This window comes from Colius striatus, chromosome 10 (genome assembly GCF_028858725.1).
Source record: "Colius striatus isolate bColStr4 chromosome 10, bColStr4.1.hap1, whole genome shotgun sequence".
Lineage (NCBI taxonomy): Eukaryota > Metazoa > Chordata > Aves > Coliiformes > Coliidae > Colius > Colius striatus.
In genome coordinates, this window is record NC_084768.1 from 2,752,723 (window position 1) to 2,775,787 (window position 23,065).

Sequence of the window (23,065 nt, forward strand, 5' to 3'; positions counted from 1 at the left end):
CCTTGTCCTTTGGCATGCACTGCCACAGCAAAGCAAATGCAAAATGACAGCAATCCAAGGGAAACAAGGGACGTGTACAGTAAAAGCCACAGTCATGGGAGATGTAAGTTTGCTGTGGGCTGGTTCTGTGTAGTTGCCACATGGATAACGGACGGTGAACTGACATACACTAAAAAAACGTGGCAAAAATGAGACACCCAGGTCTCCTTTCTTACAGTTGGGCACTGTTTGTTCTGTGACAAAGGTCACCTTGTAACGCTGAGACTGATCCTTGCAATGCCAGGATTGATCCTCCACCCCTATATTGTGGCACAGAGATAAAAAGTGTGAGATGTGCAGTACCCGGGCTTAACTTTCCTCCCAGCCTCTGCTGCAGCATTTATGGTTGCTCACACTCACTGGGCATAGAGCTCGTGCAAAAACAACGGACAATCCTACCGAAGTACCACCACCTCCATACCACCACAACTGTTCCTCAAACATCAAGGGAGACACAGAAAAAACAGGTAATCTTTGAATGGATTTTCACAGCCTCAACTCATGGCTGATCCTTCTGAAAGAGCAAGAAAGAGGAGCCCCAAGCTGCGCTTATGAAGTGCAGATCCTCCAGAGAGGGGCTTGACAGAGGCCACTGCCCTGCCAGGCATCAGGCTTGGCTGGGTCCACAAAGTGTCTCTTAAGCAGTATGCTTTGGATTTGCCTTGCTAACCAAACAGAACTGAAGGGAAAATCTGCAGACAGTAAAATAAAGAAGATTGCATTTGTCAGGTATAAATAAAATTGTTGAAATATGGTTAAAAGTTAAAGAATGAGGAAAAAAATGCAAATGAAAGCCTGAACAACCTGTTTCTACAGCATTCAGGGAGGAAATGTTCACGTCCAGGTGGTGCTGTAGCTATCCTCTCTGCAGATTCAGGCCAGTTACATGTTTTAGGATCCTATTTAGACAATTGTCAACGACTGTTCAACCAAAGCTGACTCTAAAATAGCAAATGATAAAGCTGAGCAGCTGTTCAACTCCTGCAATGTCAACTCAATCTAAAAACGCTTTCTGAGGTAAAGATAATTTACGGCCATGACTTTCCTTTCATACATTTACATACAAATATTGCACAATAACCTCTAGTAAGCACCCAAAGAACAGCTTCTGATTTCCTTTGCACTTCACCAGTTAAGTGGTAACAACAGCTTTTTCCAGCTCTATCTACAGCTCATTGCACACTCAGAAGTTACGTTACTCCAATTCAGCGTCAAAACAGTACTGAGTGCTTGACCTCACCATGCGGAGCTTGAGCTTCAATCTGCTCATAGAAAAGCTGGAGATATTGTGTGGCTCCTCCAGCCCTGTGGTAGCCCAAACACCCACTGGGGTGGCCCTGGCCAGGCCCCCGCACTTGGCTGCACCCGTCAGGGCCACAGCTCAGGTCCCTGCTCCACTGCACCTCCGGACCCCAGTCCCCGTCTTTGCAGCCTTTGGGGCTCCTGCCCCCACAAGATCATTTCACAGCCTCCCACTTGCTTCCTCTTTGCACACAGGTACATTACATCTGTGTGTATTTTTAGCATTTGACAGAAGGCCCCCTCCCAGCTGTGCTGCAGTGGTGAGAGACGGCTGCTGCTCGCCTCTCCCACACACGAAATGCTCTTCATCAGCAAGCACAAGAACAAGCACATGCCCCATAATACAGGCTGGGACTGAGATAAAGCTGAAGGCAGTGAAATATTACAGCCTTTGCCTTCGTGGTATTTTGGTGAGTGTGGTATGACACCCCACCACCACCACCACATGTTAGCTATTCAAAGATTTTGACACAACCTGAATATTCCTGCAAATGTTTTCAAACCCAGTGGTTATGGAGCTGAGGGAAAACACAACAAAATACATGGGTTAAGACTGGCCATCATTCTTCTGTTTCAGAAGTTCCAGTCCTTCCATCAGAGCAGAAAGAATATCACCTGGCTGGCTGAAACAATGGACAGTGGCTGATTCTCAGATGACCCAACACACAAATATTAAGCAATTACATTTATATTTATCTATGTACCTTTCAGCAGAGCTTAGTCCATGTCCACATGTCCATGTCCCTTTAACTCTTTTCCTGTTGCTTACTCCTCTCGCTCTCTCCTGTCTCTGCCCATCTGCTGCCTCTCTCTGACCCAGAGAGCGAGGCACCCTTAGCACCTCTTGCACGGCCATTCACTGCTTCATTTGCTCCATTGAAGCTTTTCCAAGGTTCAGTATGTGAAGGTCTAAGTGGGAAATCGCTCCAACCACAGGACAATCTCCTTCAGGAAGCTAAGGAGCAGTGCCCCATTGCTGGAGGCCTGTTCCCAGGGGAAAGAGCAGAAGAACCTGCCTGTGGAGCCACCTCCTGTCACTCTCCTCCACATCTTTGTGGCTCACGCTGATTTTCTTCGCCTCGCTGTTGCCAGCTGAACACGTGCCCATGTTCCATTACTATAATTCTGGAAATGTGTAAAGGCTGCAAACCAAAATCTCTGCAAATATTTGCTTTAATGTTTAATGAATTTGCTTCAGCTGTGTTTATCCTGTTTTTGTATTCACGTTCTCCAAACACTCATGCACGAAAGCCTCGCAAACACGATTCCGGGCGGAAGCAGGATTCAAACCAACCGTTTCCTCCCCAGTTTCCCGCACAGCACTGCACCTAGAAATCTTGGTTTAAGGGAGAATTAAACTGAATCATTGACATTCTCAACCCCAGGAATGCAAACAAAAAAGTCATATCTTGTGTGTGTGGATTTGTAAGTAAGGACAGAATAGAATTCATCGAGCTTCAGTAGATTTAAGAGTGAAAAAAAGAGAAGAGCCCCATCTTACCACAAAAAGGACGCCCACTATTTTTTCTAGCATGAGGCAATCGTAATTCCACTGTTGTGTTACCGAGAGCGATGGTGACACACTGTACATTACTTTCATTCACACTGACATCCACCTCACTCTGCTGTAATCAATGTTAAAACTCAGATCAATGGGACTATTTATATGCCGTAACTTGGGTTGGTGCATGAAGGTCACCCATGAATCAGGGTCCAACAATGTAATCACAAACCTTCAAAAACAAATGTTAAAGCATAACCATCTGACCTAAATCGAACTTTTTACAGACAGCAACACCCATTCTCTACAAAGTTGGTGAAATAAAAAATAAAGCCTCTCCACAATGGGGTGTTTGTTCCCGTTTGTGGTACAGCTGGATCAAGGTGAAATAGCGGCTGGTTTCTGTAGCCCAAAGGAACACGGGGACAGCGCTTCCCTTCCCTCCAGTCACTTGTGCCTGGGCTTCTCTGTACTACGTGTGATACCGAAAACTGATTCATGCTTTCCCGTAGTGTTTATACATCATTTCCTTTAATAGAAGAAATAAAATGTGAGTGGTTCGTGTGTCTTAAGACAGATTCATTGCCAAGTTAACATTAGATGTTATTTTAGAAACTCGTAACATTGACAAGTGGCACAGTTTGATAAGTTGTAATAAAGAAATTTGGTTTGCCCTGAACACCAGTCAGAAATAATGGTTATGTCTTCAGACTCACATCAAGAAAACACCCTTGATATATTTTATAATTCGTGTGAAGAGAAAGAGAGCACGTGGCAGTACGGGGGCAGGTGGGATGCCCGGAGACTGCTGAATGCAGACATTTAGATCAGCTCTGGATGGTTTCAGGAGCGTGTGGCAGTACCGGGGGAGGTGGGATGCCCGGAGACTGCTGAATGCAGACATTTAGATCAGCTCTGGATGGTTTCAGGAGCATGTGGCAGTACCGGGGGAGGTGGGATGCCCGGAGACTGCTGAATGCAGACATTTAGATCAGCTCTGGATGGTTTCAGGAGCGTGTGGCAGTACAGGGGGAGGTGGGATGCCCGGACACTGCTGAATGCAGACATTTAGATCAGCTCTGGATGGTTTCAGGAGCGTGTGGCAGTACAGGGGGAGGTGGGATGCCCGGACACTGCTGAATGCAGACATTTAGATCAGCTCTGGATGGTTTCAGGAGCATGTGGCAGTACCGGGGGAGGTGGGATGCCCGGACACTGCTGAATGCAGACATTTAGATCAGCTCTGGATGGTTTCAGGAGCGTGTGGCAGTACAGGGGGAGGTGGGATGCCCGGACACTGCTGAATGCAGACATTTAGATCAGCTCTGGATGGTTTCAGGAGCGTGTGGCAGTACAGGGGGAGGTGGGATGCCCGGACACTGCTGAATGCAGACATTTAGATCAGCTCTGGATGGTTTCAGGAGTGCTTCTCGAGGACAGGGAGGAGTGTAAAAACATCGCGGGGAAAGAAGGGTAAAAGGTGAAAAAGCTCTCATGTGAGACAGACCTGCTGACGGTGAATACAAATAGAACGTACAATTAGGAGCACAATGCTACCTGGGAAAGCTCTCTGCTGCTGGGCTCAAAGCACGGCGGTGTTTTATTTAAGCCAGGAAAAAAAGCAAGCAAGATACAGAAGCGGCAGCATTAAAAGCCCTGTTCCCTTTGACTGCGTTCACCTGGGCTATTCAGCTCAAATATAATAGTTTCCAGAAACTGACAGTTTCCCAACTGCATCATAAGATCAGGAAATGTGCCCTGTAGAGATTTGCCCACCATAGGCAGTGAAGCTGACAGAGTGGCCAACTCCATGCCAAGGGCTCAGGAAAGCTCCTGTAAGGCCAGTTGCTGCAGGATGTGGTACTTCAGTGCTGTCCAAGCCCCTGTGCCAATGTCCAGCAGCTGGTAGCCAGAGGGGTCCATGTGGTAGCCCCAGCCTGTTGCTGGGTGACTGCGCAGTGTCCGGTGCACACGCGCACCAACAGCTCCCTGCTGCTGCTGCTGCTGTTCAGTCCCAGCTCTGTCTTCCCAACGGCCCCGTCTGTGGCTTCCACATCTCCCAATGACCTAAAGCACCCACTACACCATGTCTGAGGAGGGCCCTGCTCTTCCTAGGTGCCCAGCGTGCAGAGGACAGATTTTTTTAGGCAGGCTACCTTCCAATCATTAAATAAAACACTCAGAGAAACGCCAACACATTTTATAGAGTGCATATATCTGTGCCAGACATGATGGAGCATTCAGGGGAGTGCTGCAGGTATTTAAATACATCCTCCCCTTCTCATGGGTAATGTTTACAACACACAAGGCCTAAAAATAACTGTGATTTACGGGGAAGGGAGGTTTGCAAAACTGTTGCCATCCTCGCTGGGAAGTGAGTCTGCTTTCCAGCTGAACACTTCCTGGTCCTCCTCCTAATTTAATGTCTGACCAACCACAGTTGTGAAAAACCAAACTGCTCATCTCACATTTTTCATATTAATCTCAGCAGCGTCAGCATATTGGCAATTCAGTTAGATAATGATTTAATGTGCTTGTTTTCTTTTAAAATATACCCAGTAATAATTGTTGACTCTGTTGTTACAGGAGATGCCAGAATCTATTTCAATTATTATTACTTTTAAAGCACAAATTACATTTTTAATATCCTCCTGGATGCCTATTACCATAGGAAATCGTCACAGGAGTCCAGCAACATCTCCTTCTCTAACTGATATTTATATCCCTCTCATTGCTTCCCTGGCCTCACCAAGCGTGTATCCAGCAGCAATCACATATGATCAGGGACGTTGTCCTGTACCCCTTTTACTAAGTCACCTGGCAATGACCAGAATGAGACTTTTCTGCAGGACTAAATTTGTGACAAACTGTAAAATATATTAGCAGTGTTTTATGATGGCAGACAGCAATCATGTCACACAGTGATGCCAGACAGGTGTCTGGAGCTTGCCCTTGCCTCCCCTGGGCTAAGGGATGCAGCAGTTTGGCTGGGAGCATCACAGGGGTCCCACTCCCCACATCACCTGGCAGGAAATCAGCTGGGGGAGCTTGCTGTCAGTAGGAACTGCAAACAGGTCCATCAGGCAATCACCAAATCCAGCAACTGGTATTCACAAGTGTCTGAGAACACACTGCAGAGGCAGGAATTGTTTTACATGTGCAGAAGCACAGGACTTGCAAGACAGAGGCCTTCAGCATCACAGGGCTTGAACCACTGCACAGGTCCAAACACATGCAGGACTTCTGCACCAGGGGAGGAACCTGCAGAGCAGCAGCATGATGGGACCACTGGGTCCCAACACACATCTGCAGAGCAGCACTCAGCACACGCTGGGACACCGAGGTCAGCGGGTAAAGGCTGCTCCTACTGAGGGACTCAGGCTCCAGCTCCCAGTTTTGTGGGACCATGTACCTCACACCTCCACTCTCAGAGAAAGGTTGGGGTTTTCCACCCTGAGTATCCCTGTATTGGGTAGAAAAAGATAGAAAGCCCTGCCTTCAGATACTTCAGCAAAGGGGCTCTGCTGCTGCAACAAGTCACCAGCACCCAGCAGTTTCTCCATGGATGCTAAGCTCGAGTAATAAATATTGACAGGAAGAAAGGAACTTGGATGCCACTGAAACAAGGGCCTTTCACAGCTACTGAGACAAATCCGCCCTGCTCCACCGGCTTCTCCCAGCAAACACAAGATTGAGTCAGTGGAGTAGAAAGTGCCCACCCTCCTCTCATCGACATCACATTAAAATTTGGGTCTAACAGGTGTTGGTACAGTCAGAGCATCACCTTAGGATGGTAACTAAAACCAGAATCCGTGACCAAATTAAGGATAAACATACAAAAATAACACACTAGAGATCTGCATTAAAAAGACTCATTTACAAATGTACCTTTTAGTGTCTGCACCTGCCTTGGCAACGTGCAGAAGATCGGCTGCATTTGGACTGGAATCTCTTCTGTGAACTGAAGTGAAAAGAACAGAGCTCAGTGCTGCTGCTATTGATACGCTGGTCATCACAAATTTTTCACATCGCTACCCAAATTGCTTTCTAAGGACCTGATCCAAAGCCTACTGAAATAAACAGGAGTTCTTCCATTAGCTGCAGTGGACTTTGGACAGAGCCCTGCCTCTGGCAGGGACTGCTGCTGAAAGCCATCGCTGGGTAGCATTTGGGTCATGTTTTCCTGAACTGGTTCAATAACGTTCTCAGGGTGAGCCCTCAAAGAACAACACACCGAAGAGGTTGTTTTGTATACAGTTTTAATCATAAACCTTCTTATCTATAAAGAGGCAAACACATTTTCCTTCCCCCACGTCTGAAAGGCCGGACATCCATCCTGTAGCCCCCCACTGCCGCACAGGATCATACTGGCCCCAGATTCTGGGCTGGCTCAGGACTCACTGCTGCTCAGGCTGCCCGGGTCACACCTACAGCCTGCTGTGCACACAGGAGGTGATGTAGACCCAGAAGGATAAATACTGAGGTTCCCACATGGCTGCTCTGTATCTGGGGCTCTGGAAGGGATGAGTGAGCCCCGAGCTCTCTCGGGCAGCTGCGGCTGACAGCACATAAGAGCCCCGCACGGCGCGGTGCAGTGCTCACTCCATCATGGACATGCTGCACACACAGCAGCCCCCCGTTCTCTATGGGAAATAACTGATGTCTTATCCATTTTTCCACCAGCATTCTCCTTAGCCCCATTTTCAGATGCAGTTCTGCTTGCAGAATCCACGACCAGCTGCCGCACATCAAAAAGAGGAAAACCATTGTAGAGCTGAGCTCAATAATTAAACAAGAGAGACAGCATACAAAAAAAAATAAAGGACTTTAAGTGAAGCTGGCCTAGATTCAGCATCAGAATATCAATTTGAAAGCACAAGGCCAAAACCTGCATCCTACAGGGCCTTACAGCTATCAAGATGCATCTCTGAATTCCTGCAGAGGGGATCAGCTTTCTACTTAAACTTTGTCACATCTTCATCACAGGAGATCTGCTTTTAACTTGGAGATGTCTCTGACTTCCACTGTAAATTACTGCAGCTGCCTAGCGTAAGAGTAGTAATTGCGATGCCAGACTTTGGCAGTTTAAAAGAACTGCGTCAAATGCTAACAAACAGTTCACTCTTCTTCCTCCATAAGTTAAGCGTATTCAGTAGTTGAAATTAATTGTGCAGATAAAAAGACATAAGGGCTCCTGCCTGTCCATGGCAGACTTGCATCACAGAATCCACAGACTGCAATCTGACCTCCCGTCCCTCCTATCTCTCCTCTCCTACAAAACAAGGCTTGCATGGCGCTTGTTGGCAATAACAGGCATGTCTGAGTTCCAAAGTTGTGCAGATACAAAATCACATCTACTGATTCCAGGTGAATTAGCTTTAATAACTCTCTTTGTCAATATCCCCAAGAGTATGATTGCACCTCCCTCAGCAGTACTTCAGCAGCTTCCAAAGGAGAAAGAACTGGTGCAGGGAACCCAGAGCCGTGTTCTTAGTGACTGAGACAGAGGCAGGTGAAGGAACAGAAGGAAGAACATCGCTGTGTCCCATTCCCTGCAGCTTACACTCCTGAGACATTGGTACCGTCCTGTAGCACAGACCTAATTTCCCATGAAATGAGGTGGGACCTGACTACACATGCTGGAGTACTCACCAACATCTCCAGTTTGGTTTTCCTGCTGCTGGTGGGACAGCTGTCTGCTCTGACCCTCCGCCTGAAGTGGGCCATGGGATTCCCCAGCACCAGAAGCCTCTGCAGAAGCCACAGCTCCTGGAGCAGCTAAAGGCAGAGCTCACAGCCATTAGTCCTGGCACGTTCTCTATGCACACGTGACGTGGCTCCTGTACGCAAGATGTGAGGATGAGCCAGCCTGGCTCGGTCCTTCCCACCAGGACAGATTTGTCCTCTAGAAAAGTGCACACAGGCAACTTCAAGACAAATCTGAACCTCCCTGCAAAACACAGCACGTGTTGGTAATTGTATTGGTCTCTCAGGGATGATGCTAAAGAGAATTGACCAGAGAAAGCAAAACATTACAGCTACGATTTAAGTTTATTTTACACTGCAAATATTTACAATATCAATACACTACAGAGCATTAAAGAAGACATAAAGCTCCCTTGGACAATGGAGGCAACATTTTCAACACTTCTAAAAGAGTGGGAATTAATGATCAAAACCTTTCTGCAAGTTGAACGTCTCACGTTTTTCTGGGCCACATGTCTCAGGTGACTCTCTCAAACCTGTAAAAGGTATTTATCAAGAAATTGGCTCCTTGGAAATAAATACTCAAATTCACCAGTTCCAGGCTTGGGGAATTTCCCCCTGGTCTTTGAGGAACACGGATGGCTCACACAGCTGGGAGAAAGGCCACGGAACAGAGGAAAATCAAAGACAGGACAATCCTACAGGGAACCACTGAAATCCACACCACAGCCAGCAAGGACCCGGATTTACTCTCCAAGACCTGAGCACTTACTTAATCTCTAGGGAAATCAGTATTTTAATCAAGCCTTTTGCTAATAGCAGTCCCTAATCCATTCCTTTCCTCTGATGAATGTACTGCAATATGGGCTTCCCAGGGCATCCAAAATGCTCTGAGAGCATCAGGTTTTCAGCGTGAGACGTTTTAGCAGCAGCAGGAAAAGGCCACCTGGTAACCCCACAGGCCTGGCTGCTTTGTTCTTCAGGCTTCACTTCTTGTCTTTTGCTTTTTTTTCATTATCCCCTCTCTTTCCCTCAGAGAGTACTCATGGGAGTCTGCTGTGTCTCCATTCCTGTAGTTATTCCCATCCACAGCACACAATAGATTACACTGTGCACTGTTTCCCAACTTTGACTTTAGAAGAAGGGACCTTTTTTACCTGGTATGATTTCCAGCATGACGTGGCACTTGCTCAGCATCCCTGGGTCCCATACATGTCTGCAGTTCCCTCAGCAAACCTGGGTGCTGTCAGCCAATGGCAAACGGTTCTTCTCTTCTGCACCATCTTCATACATAGAACACCTCAGTCTCACCTCTTTTTACTCCTTTATTTTCACTGTGGGAGTTGCTGCGATTCCCTTTGGCTCACCCTGTAACACTTCAGGCCAGATCTTGTTTCTTGCTGCCCCTCACAGAGACAGCAGGATGAGTGCAAACAGACTGGCTGCAGCGGGGTGTTTCTAGTGCATTTGTTCTAACTGCTCTACTTTATGCCTCGTGAATCCCCTCGTTCTGCATCATCTCCTCAGCAGACAACTCCAGGCACCAGCAGCAGAAGAGTCACAGATGAAAGCAAGGGCAGCTGCCGATGCTCTGCCCCACAGGACGATGGATGGCCACCACTCATCCTGTGACCCTGCACCAAAAGCCTGTTGCATCACCTTTTCCGACTGTGAATCTCCCAGAGACACGCACTGCTTCATCTGCCTCCTAAACCTGTGACTGAATGGTAACAGGTACCTCTTCTGAAAGCATCTGCCTACCCTGTTCTGCCACAGCTTTCTCCTACAAGAAGATGCGTGTGACTGAGCAGTGCCTTGGGGATAAATTAAGTGGAAGAGCAGAGCTTCAGCAGCCTAGCCTGAGGGACAGCTTGCTGTGTCTCCCGCAGGAGCCGTGTCGCACACACACCGGGGTGCAGGCACATGCTGCATGGGACGGGCTCACACACGCTGCTCACGGGGCTGTAGCCCCCTCTGGGCACCTCTCACAGGGAAGCTGCTTTTCAGACTTACACATCACACTAGCTGCAGCAATCTGATGCGATAACATCCGTGATCGGAGATGTTTCTGAGTAAAAAAAAAAGCCCTGATATTTTTAACTTGTGACTGTGTCTGTGTGAGAGGCAACAAAAATGTAAGTGAGGAAACTATAAAGATATTAACATCTTCTCTCAAGGATTTTCTGTGTCTTATTTAATAGCTTTATTTTTTCTAAGCATTTGCCAGCACAGATTTCTCACTTCAGCTGGGCACAGCTTGTGACCTCCATCTGAGTAATGTCAAATCATAATGTGATACACTCACGAGTGTACAAATAAAAGCCTGTTTTCTCTTTCTCAGCTTTCTGGACACCATTTGCAAATGCAGCTCTGGCAAGGGAACAAGCCTGGTGGGAGATCTCACTGACCCAGACCCCGCAGCTGTGTTTTCTACCTGATTTCCATCTGGGGAAAAAACAGCAGTTTGGAAGCATCTGCCCAAGCAAGGGGATGTGCAAGCGCAGGCAGCCATGCTCCCCGTGCCAGGGCTCTCCATGGCAGCACCGAGCGGGCATGTGGCAGGGAGATTCCCACAAGGTTTTGCAATATTCCTGGTATCTAGAAACAACCTAAGCATGTTACCTCCCCGGGATATATCCCAGGATGACATCCTAGGATTGGACGGACATGAGGAAAAACCGCCCTGTCGTGTACAAATGATGAGGTGGGAGTAAGAAGGCAAGAAGAGAAATCCTCTCCCCAATCCCGCTCCCTCCCCCTAAAACCAAATGAACTACAAGAGACAATAAATCCCAGGTTATTCATATTTAGCTAGGCACCTAACTGCAGCCTGATTTCACTTGCTGAGATTAGAGACGCAGACAAGCAGACAGAAAAAGGCTTTTTTACATCTCTATCTTTAGTAGGCAGGAAAATTAGCTCCAAATTTAGGTATCCTTACAAGGGACTGCTGTGCTGAACTATGAAACTCTTCTTGTATTGTTATGTCTTGACTCAGCATTTCAAACGACTCAAGTGTTTTACCATCATGTGTGTACCTGCTGGGAGAGGTACCAGCAAGTTCTGCACCACCTCTGAGAAAAACCTCACCTGTGCCACATGGATTTGGGTGATTTTTCCTGCCAGGGTTGAAGCAAAGGGAACTTTGGAGATGCATGCTTTTTATTTCCATCCCTTTGATGGGTTTGCATCACCAGTGTCCCGTTTCCCGAGCTAACACGAAACCCTGGGTGGTGAGCCAGCCCTCAGCGTGCTTTTCCTATCAAACCAAGTTGGGGATCAGGTTTTCAGCATCCCTTTATGCTTACGGTGTCTCTAACTCTGCACTGTCCTGGCAGAGAGATGAAAACACCTCAAATCCATTACAAGCCCTGAACTGTTGCTTCCTCTAGAAAATCAGCGTTTGTATGCACGGCTCCTACTGGTCACCGCTCATCAGCATGGCCTTCTTGTGACTTTGAATAAACAGCAGTGTTCTGGGAGAGTCTGGAGGAGCCTGATTAGTCCTAGAGGCACAGCATTTCCAGATTTCAGCCACTTGTTCTCGAGCTGTACTTTTTAGATGTATAATTCCAGAAGCAGTTGATCCACTGAAGCTCAGTATTTGAGGGGCTGGGGCTTGATGGCATTCAAAATCATATTAAAATGTATGCACACAGAGAGGTGCAGTGCAAGTTTCTCCATTTTCTTTGTTACATGCATCCAGCACAAGCTAAGGAACTGAGAAACAAAGGAAAATCTCAGCTAGCCACAAACTTTAACTCTATTTGGATTCCACAGCATGTAATCCTTTTCTTTTTCACGCAGTTCTTTATTTCTTTAATGGACCAAAATGCACCCGAGTAAGAGACTCGCTCTTTCAGAACAGCTGAAAGGGAAATACTGTCACAAGGGATGACTAGGAGAGGAGAAACCCACCACAGGCATGTCTCACTGCATAGGTCCTGGCTGCAACAGGGCAGAGGAGTCACCTGGAGCTCCTGGGACACGGGGTGTCCCTGATGCAGTTCAGTGCAACAGGGACTGCAAAATCCCTGGAAGCTGGAGCTTCTGTGGCTGGAAAGCCACAAGATGTCTGTTATAATCAACCTCCTCTTGGAGAAACAGATCACTACAGTGTGCTTATTTTCAAACAAATCCAAGATTTTGCTGGCTGGCTTGACTTTTAGATTTATTTCCCAATTGACTAACTTGTAAAGACTTTTTCTTTGTCCACGGTGACTGCTCCTCTCAGGCTTTAGGAGCAGTGCAGGTTCTGGGTGGGCTACCGTGAAACAGTGAGTATTTTTTTTACTCATTTTGCTCTCTTAAAATGTCAGGATTTAATACACTTCCAGCCTTAGCTCAGCTGCTTCAGCGCAAGAGCTCCATAGCTGTTTGCCAAAGCCAGGCTTTCCAATGGTCCTGGCACAAATCCAAGTAGAAGGAGATGAGGTCTTTCCCCAGCTGGAGAGAACTCCCCTTAAGGTCCAAACAAATTCATTTTAGAGAAGAAAAACAGTGTTTTCCCAAGAGTGGTTGGATGGAGCCTTTCAAGAAGTCCAACTGCATTTCTTTGTTGCTTTGCTTAACTCCACTTGAGAACAAGTCACGATCTTCGCATGACACAAGATAAAACAACAAAGTAAATCAAGTAAATTTAACTGCTGTCACAGCTGAGAGCTGCTGCTGGTGTTGCAGGTTCAGTTTCCCCTCAGGGTGATTGCAGGAGCCACCAGTCCACCCCCCAGTGCCTGCCACAGCCCACATGAGCAGCAGAGAGACCAAGCATGGGGCTGGATAGGGCCCAGCAAGGGCTTCCTTCCTCTAAGGCGACTTGGGAGAAGTGACTCTGATTTTATTTTGGTCCCAGAGGCATTGCTGTCATGGCGTTTGCCACCCACAGAACATCGGGGCAGTGACTCCTCAGCGTCACAGAGCAGCACTGACAGGAGACAGCCCTCCTGGCCTCGCGCAGTGTCAGGTGCTCCCTTCATCTCAATTTAACATCCCTTTCACATTTTGTTATTTCAGTTGAATTTGAGCAGGCATTTCAATATACATTGACCACCTTATTTCCTTCTACAGAATTAGAGCAGCTGGGGTGACAGTAATTTATTGTGTTTCATATTGGGGATTCTCTGTCCTTTTCAGACAGCGAGCTCTAGGTTTACCTACACCTACTGGTTTTGGCTTTTTTAACCCCACCAGTGACCATTAACCCTAGCTGGTCCTTAGTTCATGCAAGCTGCTGCTTTCCACAGCAATCAACAGAATGTGGTTTTTGGTGTTTTGACCAGATGTATTTCCTGCACTAGCTGAAGCAAACAGCAATCACTTTTGAAAACCTCATATTTGCTTGTGTTCATATTAGTACTTATATTTGTATTTGAAACCTACAGCTGTTTCCTTCACACAGGCCACGAGGCAGCTCCCCTGGAAGGGCAGTGCTCTTGGGAAGGCTGAGCTCTGGTGCTCAGGCAACACATGGGGTCTGTGCTGCTTCTGGGGGCTCAGCACAAGCTGGGCACAGATGTAGACCAACTGCACAGAATGCTGGGGGGGAAACAGACATTTGGGAAAGGTGCTGACAGCATCACGGGAGGGAACGGTATGGAGGTGCATTCAAACCAATAAAAGCTTGGAGAAAGCAGAAACCCCAACAGAGGTTACCCTAAACCAGAAACCTAACGGCTTCCAGCTTGGATAACCCCTGCTTTCTCTCTTCTAGCTTTGATCCATCTTTAATCTAAATAAAAGAAACCACCACTGAAATTCTTCCACAAGTACTGCATTCTTGTACTAATGTGCCAGTGAGGATGCCACAGAAGATTTACTCGTCGTTGCTTTAAGGTTTTATAGATCATACCAAACACCTATCACCATTTCTATACTATAAATTCCAATAATTTGGGATCAGTTTAGCAAACTGCCTCAGAAATGGAGAAAATGAATGCCTCGGAACAAAAGAGCCTTAACAAACGGCACAGATTTTCAAAGCAGGCTGTGTTAGAGGTTAGTTATGCTCCTTCATTTGCTATAGCAACGGACACTTTAGCTGGAACGTCTACAGTGTCACACTATTTTCTGATGCCTCTTTTATTTTTTTCCTGTAACCTCTCAGATGGCCTGGAAGTCTGCAAGCATCTCTTAATAGACTCTTGGTATGAAAATTCCTTCCTGGGAAGCATCTAGAGATAAAGGCATTTCGCTCAGAGGGAAAAAACATAAAATGGAGTGGGCTTTTTTTGGTGCAACTGTGAAGCGATTTGGTGTGCAATTAGTCAGAAAGACAGAAAATGTTCTGTTCTTATTTATCTTTTAAACTAACAAAGGAGAATTTGGTGCACGGTTTTTGCAGCCCAAGCATTTCAAAAAGGAAAAATATCCAAGTACTTTAGCAGACGTGACAGACAAAGCAAACACTGTGAGCTGCTCAGCCCAGGGTGGACGGGCAGCACGGGAGCCACAGCACCAGACTGGCACCACCATCACAGGAGGTGATGGAGAGGCACAGGAGGGCACAGACCACCAAGCTCAGAGCTCTGCATTTACCCAGTAAAACTGCCCAACCCTGAAAGCCGCCATTGCCTCGTTGGCTTACACCTTTGCGTGAGTGCAAGCAGACTGACAAACGCCTTTGTGATGCAGAGGTGCAGCAAACACTTACTGTATGTTAATGGACACAGAGGAAAAGTTACCTTGTTATATTCTATAACTATACTCTTGTAATATTTACCTTAAACTCACACACAAAAGGGAAACTAATGAATGAAGGCATCTCCTGTCGTTTCTCACCATGGACCCGCAGTGCCTGGCCGCTGGTTTCAGATGTAATCCTCCCCACTCCGAAGGGCCCAGCCCTGCCACGGCACCGCTGCACGAGAAGGGGCTACAAGGGCTCACACGGATCCGTAACGGGAGCACCACAGATTTCACACCTCAATAAAGAAACAGTGTAGAAAGAGTCTGAACTCTTCAGTTTCACAGGCACTTAAGGAGCTTAGAGGAAATTACAGGATATTTTGAAATATGAATTATAAAGAAGAAAATACTAAAAGGATTTTTCCTCCATTATGTCCCACAATTATTTTAATTCCTCTCTAAAGGCAAGAGGCTTAGCATGATCCCAGTAAATCACCAGGGAGTGTTTGTTGGAAGCACCAAAGTGGAGTCTGGTCCAAGCCCTCAGAAACCCTATCCCAGTCCAGCATCGCTCCCGCTGCCCTTCAGCGGGTGGCCGTGCTGGCAGGGGGATGCTTCACACATACCTGAGACACCTGCACCACAAACACACCCCCACAACACCGAGAAGCTCTTTTCTCAATCCATGTAACAGCACTGTGGGACAAAGGCACAACATTAAAGTTGTTCCTTCTCCACTTCACAGCTTCTCGTTTCCCACGTGTAGGGCCATCTTGTACTTAAGTACTCAAGAGAAATGCAACATCTGAAAGGACAGAGTTGAAGAGAATCAGATGCAAAAGCGAAGGTCTTTAAACATCAACGTGGTCTAAAACCTTCTTTCAAAACAAACATTCACCGGAACTTCTAGGCAGGAGTTAATACTCAGAGAATGCACATTGCAGGAGTGCCATATTCTTACCAAATAGCTTGCTTGTATTGATGATAAAAATGAAAGGCACTGACCCTGGTGGGAACTGGGATTGTTCCCTGAGTGCAGGAGTCAGGACATTCTCAGCACTGCGGCACGGAGCAGCCCCTGGCTCCCCAGGCAGGGCACAGGAACGTGCAGCACCTCGGCCTGAAACAAAGTGTTGCTCTGGTGGAGCAATAAACCCATAACGCAGATTTCCTGATGGAAATTCATTTCTGAGTAAATGGGAAGCAAAAATTTTGACTTTGGACTCCTCAGTATGTGATGATCTAGCAGCCTTAATAATGAAGATGAATTTCTGAGCACGTCAAAACATTTATGGAGAAGAGTCAGAGAATTAAAAAGTGCACAGTGCTTCCTCAGACACCCAGAGTGGAGCTCGAGCTAGCATCCCATCTGTAAGATTTAGTTCCATTTCACTTTCAATTATAACATTTTATTCTTGCTATTAATTTCCACTGTCAGCTGAAATCTAAGGACCTGATGTAGTAAGACTCTGTCGTGGTGGGAAACGGAAGCTTCACTGCTGTTTGCTGTGTTCAGTCAAGAAGGGCATATTTCTACTATCAAAACAATAGAAATATTAGCAACTGTTACACAAAAATAGCTAGAAACTGTAAAAATACTTCTTTATATTAAAAAAATTAATAAGTTTGGCTTAGATTAACTTCTGCTTGCCTCTGCTGATTATTTTCTGTCATCTATCACAATTCCTTTCTCACTGCTGATGTGGATTTGCCCTTGCTGAGCCACTGGGTTCCTGCCAGCCTCACTTTGCTGTTCACCTCCACAGACTGGTGCTTTGGGAAGGGCACAAAAGGGGCTGCAGCCTCTGCTCTCGGGACTTTCCTGTCACTTGCAAGCGTCCATTTCTTTGTGCTCCCTTCCCTGAAAAACCCAAAATCTACTGTGTACAGCAATTTCATGCCAGCAGTGCTCTGTGTGGTCAATCTGAGAGTAAGGGCTGCCCAGATCAACAGGCATCTGAAGGGAGCTGTTTAATGATCTGCCTTCACTCACACACATCCTCCTCTCTAGCTCCTGAAATCACTGCCAGTGCAGAGCTAAATGAAATCAAAATCCTCAGAAGCTAAAAAACAAGAAAAGAAAAGAGAAAGCAGAGCTCTTTTCAAGTGCAGACGTAAACGAAAGATAACTCCAGACTCAGTTCTCTGCGGGAAGCTTCAATATCCATCTTTCCCTCCACTCCCCCAGCACCAATATATGTGTTTCATTTCCCGTGTCACCTCCAACAAGCATGCAGAATTAGCTGCTGGATAATGCTTTAAAAAGAGGAATTCATGCAAGAGGGAGACAAGTGTGAGGCTGTAGGTGTCTATCGGGACAGAGCATCCCACCACAGGCAAAGGGTGCGAGGCAGCCCGGGAGCAGGGAGGTGGCAGAGCCAAGGACTTGTGGCCTGCCCGGAGGCACCCCCCAGACACAGGGAGGGACAGACACACACAGGGGGCAGAGAAACACGTCTGGCAGCAGGGATCCCACAGAGCATCCCCTGTTTCATCAGCCCAGGAAGACACCAGAGCTGGAGGGACAACAGAGCAGCCTCGTGTGTGGTGGGGCTCTGCTGCAGCTCTCCTCTTTCCAGACACAGCTCCAGGCACAGTGGGGTGGCCAGAGGCAGAGGTCTGCAGCTGGGATGTGGAGATTCCAAGCTTAGGAGAGGGCATATGTCTCTTTGACATTGCCAAGTGAAGCTGAGCATCAGTGGGCTTTCACCCTCTGCAGATGAGCAGTGAATTTCTTCCTTTGTTGTTTGATTGCCTTTGGGATTATTATCACTTAACTGCACTGCTGTGGCATTAAGGAATCCCTTCTATCGACCAGGGCCTTCTTTGCAGAAACTCAACAGAAAAAGAGATTCCTCCCTGAATCAACAATCTGAGCCCATTGTATTAATCCCTGTGAGGGCTCAGAGAGTTTTGGTATGCCTTTTATATGAGGTTAATCTGCAGTTGAGAGCAGATTGCCACCCAGGCACAGTAAGAACTGACAGTACCTATTTTCAGAGGGGTCAGTGCTCACTCCAGGGCTGTTTGGGCCGTGTTCAGCAGTGCCCATGGCTGTACCACTGCGAGGGTAAGGACCACATCACAGCCAGAGCACACCTCATCAAGACACATCCCGGCTCGTCCTTGCCACAGCATGAATGGCACCGATGACTCACTGCAGCTGGGCCTCCCCCTGCTCTCAGTTTCCTCCCTTCAGAGAAGCAGCTGCTTCCCAGTGATGAAATGCAGTCTGCCCTCTGCTGCTTTGCTTCACACCCTCCCTGCATGTCCTGTCCCGCAGTACAGGACCTTCTGTCAGATTGCCTTCACACAGCAAACTTGGGCAATTATGACAAGCAAATACAAAGCCAGGTTTTCCTCTTCAGCTCAGCAGCTGTTGAAGAGCTGCTCTTCCCCTTGCAGGGAACAGACCACGGCCATGAGGTGCCTTCTACCAGGAAGGCGCTGGGTGCTGGTGCTGGCAGTGCCAGGGTTGGATGCCAGCTCCCCAACAGTGCAGCAACATCTCTTTCCCAGGGCAGACACATCTACCTCTCCCCAGCTTGAGCAGAAGAGGATTCCTCTGCCTACAAACCTGCACCCTTCAGCAGCACAGGCAGCACTCACAATGAACATGGACGCTATTTTTACACCCCAGGAGGGAGGATGAAAAGATGAGTCCTATTTCACTTTGAGGCAGCAGTTGCCAGGACAGCACTGGGGGGCCTTGGCACACCTCCAGGGCCCGAGCCACTGAGAGGCAGGAGCGGGCCCCGGGGGAGGCCAGGCACAGGGACAGGCTGACAGCACAGGCTGTCTCCAATGGGGATTTTAACAGAGTTATCAGTTCTGTGTTTAAGCCACTAACGATGTGATACTGACAACAGCACAAATAAATTGGATGTCTGTTACACAAACACTCCTGAAAATTTTATATTTACATGGCAACCAGCTTATTATATTTACATGAACATCTGCTGCAGGTTCACTAAAATCTTTAAAGCAGATGGACACGGAGAAAGAGCTAGTAATTAACAAAGCTTTACGTTGATTAAATCAGTGCGTGGTTAATTCTAATCATTACTGATCTTTATTGGGGTCCATCAGACTTCTGGAAATCCAATCCAGTTTAGCTGATGTGCTGAGGAGCTGCAGAGCCACAGCCACTCGCATGCTGTGGGGCCACACACGCACTCCTCTGCCGTGGCCAGGCCCGACCCTGCACTCACCCAAATTCACTGCAGCAAGTAATTGCGAGTCTGTGGCCAGGAAGGGCTGTTGTGAGCACCCACTACGGCTTGGACATAAAACTTCCCAGGATTAAGTCCTTTCCAAGTAGAGCACCCTTTCATAGAATCATAGAATGGTAGGGTTGGAAGGGACAAACCCATCTCCAGCCAGTAAGACATTTTGGCTTTGAGTCGGCCATCAGCTCTGGTGGGATGTTCCAGTTACCACACTACCACCACCATACACAAAATGTATGTTTATCTCAGCTTCCAGCTTTAGATCTTCTTGCGTCCCTCTGTCCATTAAGTTGAGAATGTCTCTGTTACAAAACATTTGCTCCCTTTGTTCAGACTCGGGCTGAGATGAAATCACACCTTCCCGCCTCATGCCTTTGAGCTGCTTGGTGCCCAGTCTTTTCTCCCATGCGGCTCCCCACAGCCTTCATGATCTGTCCCAGTGTTCCTTGTCCCTACAATTGTCCCTGTCCCCCCACACGGTCCCTCTCTGCCACACGCAGCCACTGCAGCTCAGCAGAGGGTTCCTGCAAGCAGCTGGACCTGAGCAAGGCCACTGGCTCCTTCCCAAACATCCATCCCTGCAGGCACTGGGCTCCCACCCTGGGCTGCATCTTGCCCAGACGCCAGTGCTGGTGCCAGCCCCTGCACACAGACACCCAGTGCAGCCACACTCTCATCTACTACATTTGTCATCTCATTAGAAAAAAAAGTCAATCTTATCTACTGGTCCTATTTTCCAAATCCACAAGTTGATTGACACTAATTAGAATACATTCTAATTAATTATTCATTAATCAAGACTCATATCAGCTATTTTGTGGCTGCGTCTGGGATCAGCGATGCGCTAACAGGCCTGGAGTTGCATCACACTCATCAGTCCTGCTGTACTGGCCCAAATCTGTGTCCCCCGGCTCAGAGCCTGTGCTGGCAGCTGGGGCTGGCAGGGGTGTGGGATGCAGCCCAAACCATCACTTCCACACTCCTTTCAGGCTAGTTCTACTGATAAGGAGAAAAGAACCAGAACAAGATCATTTTAGATGAACTTTGAACTAGTATGATCCAAAATTAGCACAAAAAGAGGACCGATATCACTTCTTAGCACCCACCAGGGTGTTAAATCCCATTAACGGGGAACCTAGACCAAGACTTACAAAACAAACACCTCTTTTCATGCTACCTGACTACAATATCATATTAGCAAACTGTACAAAGGGAAGGCCAGTATTATAGGGTTAATTTATATCTATTTTTCTGTGGAAAACAAAGCAAAAGAAAAAGAAAGCCGCTCCCACGCTGCCTGGATCTTCTCCAGGGCAGCAATCTGCTTTTACTGCAGCAGCTCTGTTCATCAAGTCACATTCACAGGACACTACACGAGCACAAGCTTCTTTTAATAATTAGTGGAAGAGTGCTGAATAGCCATATAAGCATTTGGGGATAAAGCATAAAGCAAAATTCTCTGGAGGCAATTTCTGACACACAATGGCTCCAGGTAGCACTGCAGAGCTTTCTGCACATCCCAGAGGAGAAGTGTAGAACAAAACTGGTCCTCAGTGGAGAAAAGAAACTGTACTAAAAATATGCAGACTAATTCTCTGTTTTGCAAGTGAAAAATAAATCACATGGGAGTAAATTTTTGACTGCTCTTTTGTTGTCAACATCCATAACTACCTCAGAAATCAGGATAACAAGGCAGGCAAAGCCTCTGCTCTGCAGGTATAGCACAACACATTGCAACAGCAACAATACAGAGTTCCATCACAGAATGGGAAGTGCAGTATGTGGCACTGTTATATGAGGTGAGTGGTGAATAGCTTTGCATCAGCAGGGCCAGGAAAGTCAGAGATTCAGAGGTAAAGCGGTCTATATCTTGAAGTCCATGTGGGACGCAGCCAGGCTCCTGGCCACAGGCCTCAGGAGCGACCAGGACCGGTGTCAACCAACCACTGAGTCCCTGTCATTTCAGGAGAGCTGGAAGAACACGTGTCATAATCCAAACAGCATCAATGTTTGTATCGTAAATGTTTCAAAGTTTGATGTTCTTGAAGTAGAATGGCTGAGACAGACTTGCAAATCCAGCTTGGCGTTAGGCTAATTAAACGAATTCACCAAACTGTGCAAAGTGCTGAGTCTGTACTACAGAAACCTTCATAAATACCAGGCACCGGGATCCGAAACGCTTCAGCGCACCCTTGGAAGTGAGGATTCTCATCCAAACTCTTGCAGTTTCCAAGTAAAGCAACGTTGCTGATGCAAAATGACTGTTGGTAAATCCACTGAGGGCCTGACACCATACCATGTCCATTTCTGGGAGTGGTCCTGGACTAACCTAGCCAAGTACTTGCTTTAAAAGCAGTGTTCTCTCTGCAATTATTATAAACCAAACAACAACGTTTAATACCTCAAGAAAAGCCTATGCTCCACACCACTTCTGTGCACTCCAGTGCAGCGATGCCCTGGGGTTTTGTGTAGGAAAAACAGTCCGTGGGAACACGAGGATTTTACAGAACATTTAAAAGCACAGTTTTATCAATGAGGCAACACACACAAACGGCTCAGTTTCTAAGCAAACAGACAACTCTGATGAACAGGAGAAGGACTAAAAGAACCTCTGAAATGCTAAACTTGGCTATCACAGATAAGAAATACTGACATACGCTTGCTGCATAGCTTCACTCTCATTTAGGAATCACAGCAATCAACAAAACACTGTCAGGAATTATTTCAGTTCCCATGGATGGCACTGCAGAGGTGAGATTAATTAGACTGATAAATCCCAAGCACGGATCAAAAGCATCCAGTATGGAGGAAGTGAGCCGAGTGAAAGACGGGAAGAGCTGCCAAGAAGATCTGCAAAGGTCCCACCAGCCCTGCGTGCCTGGCAAGCCTTGAATGCCGAAATAAAGGAATGCTCTTTATACACATATACTTTCAAATTAGAGGGAGAATGTGTATAGCAATTCATTTTAGATAGCACCTTCCTTGCCACTCCGAAGGAAGTGGCAAACAGAACATTAATGACAATCACTAAGTGACACGACTTGGGAAAATGATCAAACCATCAAAAAAAGACAAATAACACCGAGTATCCTCAGGCAGGCAGAAACAACCCAGAATAAACCTGTGGAATCCATTGCCAACAGATGTTACTGTGTGGACATTTAGCAGAATTCAGGAAAGCATGGTATGTCCATAGGTGCTGAGATGAAACATTCCTTTCGGCTGGGTATTATGGAGGGGGATATAAACACTTCTGTGCTAGCAGGGAAATACACTAGGGATTTTTTTCCTATGGACAAAGATTTCTGGGGTTTGTATTCTTTCCCTTCTGGAGCATCTGAACCTGGTAAACTATAGAAGAAAGAGTAACCAAACGGACGGATTGTCGGTCTCGTCTCCAGTATCAGCGCCTCAATTTTTGAGTAATAAGTTGAGACTTGACTGGGGAGAAAAATGAAAACTATTAAGCAAGGGGGAAAAGCACATATTGAACAGGAAATGGGAACCTAGAAAGGTAGTAAAAGCTAGAGACCTTGAGGCTGGATTGGACAGTAAATTAGAAATGAAAATGCAATAGAATTTGGCAGCAAAAAAGGTCAACGCAATTTGGAACTGTACGTGCCAAGACTTTCCGTCACAGAGCAGAGAGGATGGAGCCTAATAC